Raw genomic sequence first — 12167 nt, 5'->3', positions numbered from 1 at the left:
TGTTAGCTCTATAGGAAAAAGTTCCAGGAATAGGAAATAGCATCTGGGAAGGCTCTAAAATAAGAGCTCAGGTTCTTCACAGCCCATCATGGTAAGAGGTAAATTACTAGGAGGAGAGTGGCAAAAGATGAAGTAGGAATGGTAAAAGAATTCAGTACATTGAGCCTTATAAACTAGGAAAAGTACTTCCTCTTTCATCTAAGGGCAATAGCAGGCTGGTAAGAGATCTTATCAAGGCAGTGGTTTGTTCTCGCTTGAACTGACTATTAGAAATGGGCAAATTTTGGAGGAAAAGCTAACAGGGAATTGCAACCATTTAGGGGAAAGAGGATCACATGTTAGATTAAAATGGTGACAGAGGATGAGAAGAAGTAGAGAACTGAAAACTGTTGAGTTTAGGATCCCCTGTGTAGACAGAGAAGAGAGAAGTGCCTAATATTGAGTGCATATAATCACCAAAATTTAATTGTCAATTAGAAGAGTCTCCAGCAAAGAGGACTGAGAAGTAGCTTTGAGAGGGATAGAAAGGTGACCAGGAAAGCCTGGTATTTCATTGAACCCAGGGAAGAGAGTGTTTTAAGAAAGGAAAGATTGCCAACAGCGAACACAGTTTTGCTCGAAAATCAATCAAGATAAAGAATTTTTTAAAATGTCAGTGGATATAGTAACATAGAGTTTATCATACATACTGTTAACAGAATTGGATTTTGTAACTTTGAAGTTACTGAGAATTTTAACAAAGTAACCTTGGGTAAAGTGATGGGAACTGTGATAGTTAGGCTAACATGTCAACTCAGTCATGTAATGGTGCTCAGTTGTTTGGTCAAGCAAACACTGGGCTAATTGTAATAGAAGGGCATTTCATGGACTTTTTTTTAAGGTTTATTTTATTTATTTATTCTACCCCCTCACTGTTTGTGCTTGCTGTGGCCATTCATTGTGCACTGTATTAGTCAGCCAAAGGGGTGCTGATGCAAAATACCAGCAATCAGTTGGTTTTTATAAAGGGTATTTATTTGGGTAGCAGCTTACAGTTACCAGGCCATAAAGCATAAATTACTTTCTTCACCAAAGTCTTTTACCACACCAAAGTCACCTACTATTGATTCTGGGGTCCTGCCATTGAGCAAAGATGATCATATTCGACCCTCTTCCAGAGCTCAGCTGTAGGCACCTGTCCATAAGGCTTCTCTCTGTCTTGGCTGCTCCATTTTCTTCCCAAGTTCAGCAGTGAGCCATCAGGCATATGGCAAGATTCACGTAAGCTGCTCTATGACCCAGCCAACTCACAGGTCTCAAGAAATTAACATTGAACTTTTTCTCTGATATTAAATCATTTGATTGAACAAAAGAATAAAACCCTAAATTCAAAAATCAATTCTATTTTATCTTTGGAGTTTTGGCTGTTAAAGAATTCATCTCATCATCTTTTTTAGTTTCCTGAGCTTTTTAAAGCAAATAACATGAAACTGTTCAGTATGATCAATGGGAATTTATTAGCTTATGGTTTTGAGGCCAAGAAAATGTTTACAACAAGGCATTTCGAAGGCAATGTTTTCTTCTCAAAGACCAGCTACTGGGGTGGTGGGGGGAGGGGAGAGAAATAATAAGTAAGTAAATAAACAAATAAATAAATAAATACCAGTTACCAGTGATTCTTGACCCCTCTGCCATGTGGCAAGGAACATGGTCTCTCCCTTCTCTTCTGGGTTTTGTTGTTTTCCACTTTTTGCTATCATGGCTTTCTCTCTTTGTCTGAATTTCATTCCATTTATAAAGAACTCCAGTGATAGGCTTAAGATCCATCCTGATTGGGCCATGCCACACCTTAACTGAAGTAACCTCACTAAAATGCCCTACTTACAATGGTTTCACATCCACAGGAATGGATTAGATTTATGAATATGTTTTCCTGGAGTTCATAGAGCTTCAAACTACCACACTCCACCCTCTGGGCCCCCAAAAGACATGTTCTTTCTACATACAAAACACATTCATTTCATCACAACATCCCCAAAGCCTTAAGTTACTTAAATAGCAATGCTAAGTACAAAGTCTCATCAAAATTTGTTATAGGTGTGCTCTGTCCTGGGGCATAGGTCCCTCTCTCTGTGGACCTGTGAAACCTAGAGAACAAATTATCTGCTTCCATTACACAAAGGAGAGACAAACATAAGATAAACATTCACATTCCCATAGGGGAAAAACTGGAAGGAAGAAAAGGGGTTATGGGTCCCAAACAATTGAAAAATCCTGCAGCACACATGCCATTAGATTTCAAGTTCTGGGAGCCATCTACAGAATGATGTTTTGTCTTTCAGGCCTGATGGAATAACAGCCCCAGTGCCTCCAAGCACTCATGCAGCAGCCTTGCTCTTCCCAAACACTGGAGTGAAGGCTCCACCCTCCTCAAGTCTTGGGGTGAGGGACAGACTCTTCATAATCTCTGAGGAACAGGCTCAACTCTTTTTTTTTTAATCTTTTTTTAAAAGATACATAAGTCACACAAATTGTTACAAAAATATATATAAGAAAAAATATATATACCCCACTCCCCATGACCCCCACTCCTCTCACATTGACAGCTTCTTTCATTAGTGTGGTATATTCATTGCATTTGATGAGTACATTTTGGAGCATTGCTGCACAGCATGGATTATAGTTTATGTTGTAGTTTATACTCTCTCCCAGTCCATTCAGTGGGTTATGGCAGATATATAATGTCCTGCCTCTGTCCCTGCAATATCATTCAGGACAGTGCCAAGTCTCAAAAATGTCCCAATATCACACCTCTTTTTCCCTCTCCCTGCCTTCAGCAATGCCTTCAGCAACTCCTGTAGCCACTGTCCCCATATCAATGATATAATATCTTCCATTGCTAGAGTCACAATAGCTCTATAGTAGGATATCAGTAAGTCCACTCGAATCCATATTTTATTTCTCCATCCTGAGGACCCTGAGATGGTGATGTCCACTCCACCTCTAACTCAAGAGGAGGCTTAGATCCCACATGGCTGATGGATGGAACTCTGCTCGCAGCTGTAGACTCTCTAAGTTCCCTGGTGTGGTGGTTGACCATCATCACCTCCCTGTTAGCTGACCTGGCTAAGTCCAATGAACTGGAGAGTAGGTGTTGCAACTCTGCTGAGGCTCAGGGCCCAGCTGGCACATAGACAGTCCAGAGATTCAAGTCTCCTGAGTATGCACCAACCACAGATTCAGTAAAAGTGACAGAAGAGGCATGCATAGAGAGGTCACATCTGAGTCCAACTCCATCACATTCAGGAGGCTCAACTCTTTCAGAACTGTAGGGTGGCAACCAGGCTCTCTACAATCCCAGGGGAATATGCTCCACTCACTATGAAGTCTGGGTGGTAGCACTCTTTTTCAACAATGGGGCAGAAGACACACCCTCTCCAAAGTATGCCAAAGCATACTCAGCCTTTCCACATCTTTCCACACACATAGGTGGGTTTGCTCTCTTGACCCAGGAAGATGTCTTTGATCTAGACCCCAATTTCCATGGTCTTGAAGTGATTTTTTCTTCAGTTTTCCCTTTTTCTGTCCCTTTTAGCCCAGGATGGTAGTGGTTCCTTTCACACAGATCTCACAAAAATCTTGTCAGTTTTGTTTGTAGTACACAGGGGTCCAAACAGTAGGACCTTTCACAGATCCTTCCTGGATAACTGCATCTCCAATCCTGACATGTACTGACATGGCTGACTGGATCCATTGTCAGTTAAACCCTCACAAGGAGCACTATTCTGTGGGACTCACTTTCCAGAAGCTCAGAATCCTCCAAACCATCAACTCCTGGTTTCTATGTGCCCTGGATTTCAAATCTTAACTCATCCCTTTTCTCTTACATTTTACTAGAAGCTGCAAAGAGAAACCAAGTTGTACTTTCCACACTTAGCTTGGAAATCTTAACTAAATATCCAAGCTCATCACTTTCAAATTTTGCCTTCCATCCAACATCAGAAGTCAATTTTGTCAAATTCTCTAACACTCTAAAACAAGGGTCACCTTCCTTCCAGTTTCAAAAAAACACATACATCATTTTCTTCTAAGTCTTCATCAGAAGTACCTTTAGCAACCATATTTCTACCAACAGTCTCCTCAACACAATCTAGGCCTTTTCCATCAAGCACCCCACAATTCTTCCAGCCCCTGCCCATTACTCAATTCTGAAACCGTTTGCACATTTTTGGTATTTGCAATAGTCTCACCCCACTCTTCTGGTAGCAAAATTTGTTTTAGTTTCCTAGGCTGCTTAAAACAAATATCATGAAATGGTTCAGCTTGGGACTTTATTGGCTTACAGTTTTTAGGCTGAGAAAATGTCCAAACCAAGGCATTGTAAAGGCAATGGGTTCTTCCCAAAGACCAGCTGCTAGTGATCCTTGCTTCCTCTGCCAAATGGCCAGGCACATGCTTGCATCTGTTAGTCTCTCCTTTTTCTTCTGGGTTTCATTGCTTTCATGCTTTCTCTCTCTTTGTCTGAATTTCATTCTCTTATAAATGACTCCAGAAATAGGATTAAGATTCATCCTAGTTGGGCTGGGACACAACTTAACTGAAGTAACCTCATCAAAAGATCTTATTTACAAATGGGTTGATGCCCACAGGAATGGATTAGATTTAAAAACATGTTTTTCTTGGGTACACATAGCTTCAAACCACTACATCAATCCAAACACAAAGATAAAAAACAAAGCAGTTTATAAAAACCACGTCACTTAAATCCATTCTGTCAAAATACGCTCTTTTCACATCGTCAGCTTTCTGAGAAAACTATCCATTTCCTCTTTTTCTATGAAAAGACTAATTACCTGGATTTTATCATGTACTAACAGACTTAGAAATCCAAATTGCATATATGTGATGTAACAAAATATCTGAAAAGGCAAATATCATAGAGTGATTAGTGTGAGATGGTAGAATACTCTGCTTATGTCCAAACATAGAACCTCATGAACAATAGAATCTCACTGCCATTGTGTCCCATACTTTGCTAGGGTGAACACATTTATCTTCAGGTCTCTAGAGCATCTATCAAGGTCTAAAAATATACATATATTTCTTCCATGTAATTTTTTCCCATTGTTTTTCATTTTAGCTTCTGTCTCTTTATATCATCCAAATCCACATATCTCTTTGTAAAAGAATATACTGCCATGTAAATATATTTTGAATTGCAGAAATAATGGTAAGCAGAACCCCCAGAATACCTGCTCTTATCAAATATGAAGTAGATCACTTCTCAACAATACCACCCATCCTTTAAAAGAATCTGTTGTGTAGCAAGTTGGAAATCTAAGGATGCTTTAGACATTCAGGTGCTTCCCAATTTCCATATTACAATATGAATTTGAAAACTGAACCAGAAATGCTGATATCTATGATAAGCATGAAAATCCCCTCCTTCTAGAGGAGAAGGAAAAGAGAGCCATTGCTAAGATCAAGATGTTGAGGAACATCAATTCATTGGAGAACTTGGCAAGCTTGGTCTTATTCATGAATCTGTTCTTCATAAGTGCATCAAAACATTTTTGAAAAAGACTAAGAGAGCCTAACTCAAAGATAAGGGAGAGGATTTGGAATACCTCTACCAGATAATGAGGACAGTGGGACTTAGATTAGACCATGAATTAGCTAAGTCCTTAATGGATCAGCACTTTGCTCAAATGTGCTCCTTGATGTTAAGGAATTGCCAGTAAGGATTCAATTCATGCCACAGGATACTGTAGAGTTGAGAGAACACCATTGAGTTCCTCGCAAGGCTTTTCTTGACAATGGACAAAAGATGACCAATCAAATCTGTCAAGATGCAAAGAAAGATCTAGGATTGTTTATTACTGCTCTTATGGGTTAAGGGATGAGAAGTGACTTCTTTCTGGAGGGACCGTTCATGCCACCCAGGATAACACTGGATAGGAACCCACTTGGAAGACTTGCTGATATGTTTGGGCAAACACTAGGTAGCAGAATTGGTACTGGTCCAGGAGTTATTCAAGATAGATTTCCACCGACCATGGGGCATTATTGTTCAAATCAACTCTTCAGTGGCCATGGCGGACACATCATCCCTCCCACATAACCACAGTTTGGGGAGATGGGAGGCAAATTTATGATAAGCCAGGGGCGAAGCCAACTCTATCATAACCAGAGTCATGGACTCTTAAGCTAGCTGCAAAGACAGTCGAAGGATATGCCACCTCAGGTTTTTAAAGAAAGGACAGCTTCAGTGAAGCCTGCTCAACCTTTCCTAATGAATGAAAATCAAGTGCCACAGCTTCAGTCCCAGATAACTATGATTCCTCGTAGTGTACAACCACTGTACACTCAAACACCACCTCTAGGACAGACACCTAAGCTTGGTCTCAAAACTTATCCACCACCCATCCAGGAAAAACCTGCCAAGACCAGCAAAAAGTCACCAACATCAAAGGAAGAGCTACTTAAATGAAACTGTTGTAACTGAATACCTAAACAGTGGACATGGAAATTAGGCAGTCAATGGCATAAGAGAAATAAGGCCTTCTAAATACTTTCTTCCTGAGATGGTGAGCAATGTAATCATCCTGTCACCAGGAAGAAGTGATGAATATAAAGAAAAGCAAGTTCTTTGATCAGCTTGCACAACATGAATGTATAGACACTAGTGACAACTTCACGCAGGCTTTCCTGAATGTATTGGTCCCGTTACCCAAACTGAAGGTTGACATCCCCTTGGTGAAGTCATATTTAGCACAGTTTGCAGCTTGTGCCACCATTTCAGAGCTAGTGAGCATTTCACAACTAGCTCAACCACTGGAAAGTGGCACCCATTTTCCTTTCTTCTTACTTTACCTTCAACAGTTAGTTAAACAGAAGTTTTTCAACAAAACAAGATCAATATGCAGAAAATGTTCCCAGAAATTGATCAGAATAAGGACCACATGTTGGAAATTTTGGAAGGGAATTGGCTGGGTTTTTATTCCCATACATAAAACTAGAGAAGGAAGAGTTGAAGCAAAGAAAATCAGCTCCATCCCCTCAAAGCATATATAAATGGATTAAAGATAACATCTCTACCAAACTTCATGTAGATAAAGGATTTGTGAACACCTTGATGACTAGCTTCTTACAGTATATTTTTAGTGAAATAAACCCACCCCATGATGAAACAGATTCTTTCTCTGCTCCTTCCTACAAACAGAGCAGGAAAAACAATTGCTTTCTTTCAAGCCAATAAGGCAGAAATTTCTTCGTGATTACATTGACTTATAAGTCAGTGCTCTCTATGTGCTTCAGGTGCTCTGCTACAATAGCAAATTCCCTAAAAGCATTACTCCACTGTTTTGTTCATTTCTATGACATGGAGATTATTGAAGAAGCTTTCTTGGCTTGGAGAGAAGATATAAACCAAGAGTTTCCAGGGAAAAGCAAGGTGTTGTCCCATGTGAATCAGTGGCTAACCTCGCTAGAAACTGCTGAAGAAGAATTGGAAGAAGCAGCTGAGTACAGAACCAATCAAAGCCTTATATTGTGCAAAACATAATGTTGCTATGATATAACAGCATTTGACCTACCCACTGAAAATTCATTCCTCTGTAATGTTTTCACAATATTCAAAGCAGAAGCACATATGTCGGATTTCCTCCTGCATAAGGTTTTCTTGGTTGTTAATATCTTAATCATAGCCTACCAGCAAATATTTCAGGAATATTTTTATGTTTATATAGTATATTAGCAGCATGCTGTAATTACATCATAAGTTCTCTAGCAAAGGCAATCTATTGCAAGAACCTTCTTTGCTGCCAGTTATCATAGGCTGTTTTAAGTTAGAAAACTGAGTAGCAACACTGAATACTAATACTTGAGTTGTTGAAATATTTGATTATCCATTTAGTTGTTACAGAAAAATTCTTAATTATAATTGATGGTTGTTGCCATAATAGTATATTGCTTGCATTTCTATCTCCAGTAATGGGCTTTCTGTGCTAGATTTTAATATCCTTGAGCCTGGGCAAGTGCACAAGTCTTTTAAAAAGAAATGTGGTTTACTTGCACAAAAGTGATCAGTTTTGAGAGACTGTTAATGCCTTGAAGTGTTTTGTACGGGTGTGAAACAAAGAGTGAGAATTTGAATTGGTCCCTCTTATTATAGTACTGAAATTAAGTCTACTCAATTTATCAAGTTGTGTTCATGCCCTGATTTTATATACCTGTATCTATCAATAAACACTGTGATTCTAGAAAAAAAATCTGTTAGCACCTCATTGATTGTAAGAAGATGAATGAGCTCATAAATATTAATTTTCCCTTAAGAAACCTTTTAACTCAGAACTACCAGGCTTCTTTAACTTTCAGAGCTGCCAATATTAAAATGTAAAGTATACTTAGAAGGCTAATTATTTTTAATATATTTTATTTATTTTTAAAAGGTACATCTATCACACAAAATGTTACATTAAAAAAATAAAGGGGATTCCCATATGCCCCACTCCCCACACCCCCACTTTTCCCACATCAACAACTTCTTTCATTAGTGTGGTACATTCATTGCAATAGATAAATACATTTTGGAGCACTGCTACACAGAATGGATTGAGGTTTACACTCTCTCCCAGTCCATCCAGTAGGTATGGCAGGATATGTAATGTCCTGTATCTGTCCCTGCAATATCATTCAGGACAACTATAAGTCCCAAAAATGCCCCCATATTACACCTCTTTTTCCCTCTCCCTGCCTTCAGCTTCACTGTCTCCACATCAATGATATAATTTCTTCTATTGCTAGAATTACAATAATTCTATAGTAGACTACCAGTAAGTCCACTCTAGTCCATATTTTATTCCCCAGTTCTGTCGACTCTGGGAAGGCGATGCCCTTTCCATCTCTTAATTGAGAGGAGGCTATAAGCTTAATTATGTAGCTTCCTAATCAGTTTGTGCTAGGCATATCTTATCACTTCATTCCCTGTCAGCTAATAGATGCAGCAACCATCTTTAGTCACGTGTGTGGAATACAGATTCAGTACAATATCTTTGACCCTTTCCCATTCTTGTAGATGCATACTTTAATTTATGCACTAATTCAATGTAGGATTCATTGAATGTTCTCTTTCATTAGGAAAATCATTGTTATAGAAATTATGCTATCTCTTATCACCTTCTGTTGTTGACTCTCTAAAATCATGTTAACACATTTTTTCCTTAGAAAGAAGTAAACAGTAATTTATCTCAACAAAAATCACACAACTGCTGGGAGAAGCAGAAATTAAGATGATTTTGTCAAAGCATGAAAATCCAGAACCAACTAGGGAAAAGAACAGAATTTAGAAAGTTTCATAAAGAGAAAGGTTAAGTGGGCAAATGATGCTGCCTATTGTGATTTTGGAAAGGTTTTAAAGATTACATAATATTAGTGCATTCAAAGATAGCACTTTGGTTCAATAGCTAAGGAAATGCGTTTGGAGGGGGCATACTTAGATGTCCTCTAGGTAATTCTGTCATGTCCAAACAAAGTGCCAAACCTTTGTTCTTTATGCCAACTCATCTCAAATAATCTAGAAGTAAAAATATTTAGCTGTTACAACATTTATTTATATATGTGGTTGAAAAAAGAATTTCATTTTAGAAGTTTGGTTTATTTTCTGAATATTAAGAGTAAAAGAAGGGATTAACTAAATTCCTGTTGTTCGTAGTTCTCAGTTTGAGATTGTTCTTTAATTTGACAGACATATTTTGGGTATTAACAAAGTTCCCAGGAAGCAGACTTGGCCCAGTGGTTAGGGCATCTGCCTACCACATAGGAGGTCCGCGGCTTAAACCCCGGGACCTCCTTGACCCATGTGGAGCTGGCCCATGCCCGGTACTGATGCACACAAGGAGTGCAGTGCCATGCAGGGATGTTCCCCACATACGGGATCCCCATGTATAAAGAGTATGTCCCATAAGGAGGGCTACCCAGAGTGAAAGAAAGTGCAGCCTGCCCAAGAATGGCACCACACACATGCAGAGCTGACACAACAAGATGATGCAACAAAAAGAAACACAGATTTCCTGGTGCCACTGATAAGGATAGACTTGGTCACAGAAAAACACACAGCGAATGGACGCAGAGCAGACAACTTGGGGGAGGAAGGGGGGAGAGAAATTTTTTTTAAAAGTAATTTGAAAAAAACAAAAAACAAGTTCCCACCATTATATTAGCAATAGGCATGCTCTCTGCTACCAAAGAGCTCACCATCTAATAGAAAGTCAAAAATAGAGAAATTTACCAAACAATAGAGTAACTAACAATAAGAGGAGCAGAGTGACAGGGCACTTGTGTCTGTGCAGGGCTGTTAGAGAAAGTTTCACAAAAACCATTATACTGCTTGTAGAAGAAGGAGGCTCACAGATCCAGAACATAAAATGTTAACTCAGAGTTGTGCTCTTGTGCATTAACAAGCTGATTAAGTAGTCATTCTAAACTAAAATCTATAACATTGGTTATCATTTTGAATCTAGAATGACCTAATTTGTAGTAGTTTTTATCTCTTTCTCTTGTCTAGTCTCCCTTAGTATTAGTTTACTTTATCACTCATAAGTTAATGTTGGGTTGCTCTAGGATAACCAGATAGATTATCAAAGTAACATGGGTTTGTAGAGATTGAGGGATGTTAAAGAACTGAAATAATGACAAAATTTAATATGACAAGGAACTTATAAATATAATATTATGCATCTGTATATATTTTGAACAGGAGTTAGAACTCTAATTTTGTTATCCTTTGTGTTACTTTGCAAACACTAGTTGAACATTGTAGTCCACCTGCTCTTCTTATTTAGAATTTGATTTGTATATGTGTGCTAAATAACTCCTTGCTAGCAAGTTAGATGCGTGCTAATATTTCTTGAGAGTATTAGGATAGGATTTATCAGCAGATAACATATGAAAATGTTCATTTTCAGGATCAAAAATACTTCAGGTGAGTTCTGGGAAGATGATGTGAGAATAGGTAGGCAGGGCTCAACTCTCTCACAAAAACATTGGAGAAAGGGCCAAAAGCTATACTTTGGGATCTGTAGACAAGGACAGTTCTACACCACTCCAGGAGAGTGAGGGACAGAGAGATGAAGAATCTAAAACAACAAAAGTGAGTTACTAAATCCCCATAGGCAGACAGGAAGGACTCTCTCCCCCACACCCAATATATTCACCCTGGGTAAAATCCCTGGTTCATTACAGCCTACTGAGAGGGAAACAGACATCTTCCTCCCTGTCAGCTATTACAAGGGAAAAGGGAGAGGGAATCAGGGGGTTTCTCTACAGTGAATTCAGCTAGCAGAATCCACTTTGAACCTTGGATCAGGCCAGACCAAAACAAAGGAAAGTGGAGATCGAAAGAAACACCTCCATGGAAAGGTGCATTGACAAATGGCATCAGTCGGCCAAACTGGAAATTGCAAGGAGGAAAACTGCTTTTAGGATTCTCTTAACCTGGACATCTGGGAGAAAATCTGCACCCCATTAGTGAGTACCTGGAATGATTTTGATAACTTAAACTGGGTAATTTTAAAGATAGAATAAGTTGAACCAAATAACAAAGAAGAGCTGTGAAAAGAAACAATAAGCAAGAGGGATAAATTAGCCATTCGAGTAAATTTGCCAACATATTTAGATGCCTAGGCATCAGCAAAAAATTACAAGCCAGACTAGGAAAAGGAAGAGATGGCCCAGCCAAAAGAACAAATAAATATCCTAAAGAGATACAGGATTTAAGACAATTAATCAGTGATAATCACACAACTATTCTAAATCAGTTCAAATAATTGAAAGAATAACTAAAGGAATAAAGGATTTAAGAAGACACTGGGTGAGCATAAAGAAAGTAAAAGACCTTATCAGAATGAAAGACTCAATGGATGAGATTAAAAGTGCATTAGAAGCACATTAGAGTAGATTTGAATTGCTTGAAGACAGAAATAGTGATTTTGAGGACAGAACATCTGAACTGGAAAAGACAGGAGAAAAGATACATTACTGTATCCCAGAAGGAGAAGGAAATGGAAAAGCAGGAGAAAGAATAGTTGAGGAAGTAATGGCTGAAAACTTCCCAACCCTTATGAAAAACATAAATATCAATATCCAAGAATGGCAATTGCACCCCAAATAAGTAAATCTGAATAGACATA

General features: G+C 38.6%; 1 pseudogene; it reads left to right on the top strand.

Annotated features, from left to right (window-relative positions):
- LOC131279082 (eukaryotic translation initiation factor 4 gamma 2 pseudogene) overlaps window positions 1–7543 on the top strand; it is a 95160-nt pseudogene extending 87617 nt beyond the window's left edge.
- The last annotated feature ends 4624 nt before the right edge of the window (window positions 7544–12167 follow it).

The sequence above is a fragment of the Dasypus novemcinctus genome, chromosome 7 (assembly GCF_030445035.2).
Source record: "Dasypus novemcinctus isolate mDasNov1 chromosome 7, mDasNov1.1.hap2, whole genome shotgun sequence".
Taxonomy (NCBI): domain Eukaryota; kingdom Metazoa; phylum Chordata; class Mammalia; order Cingulata; family Dasypodidae; genus Dasypus; species Dasypus novemcinctus.
Note: the sequence above shows the minus strand (reverse complement) of the source record. Positions and strands in the feature narration are given on the sequence as shown.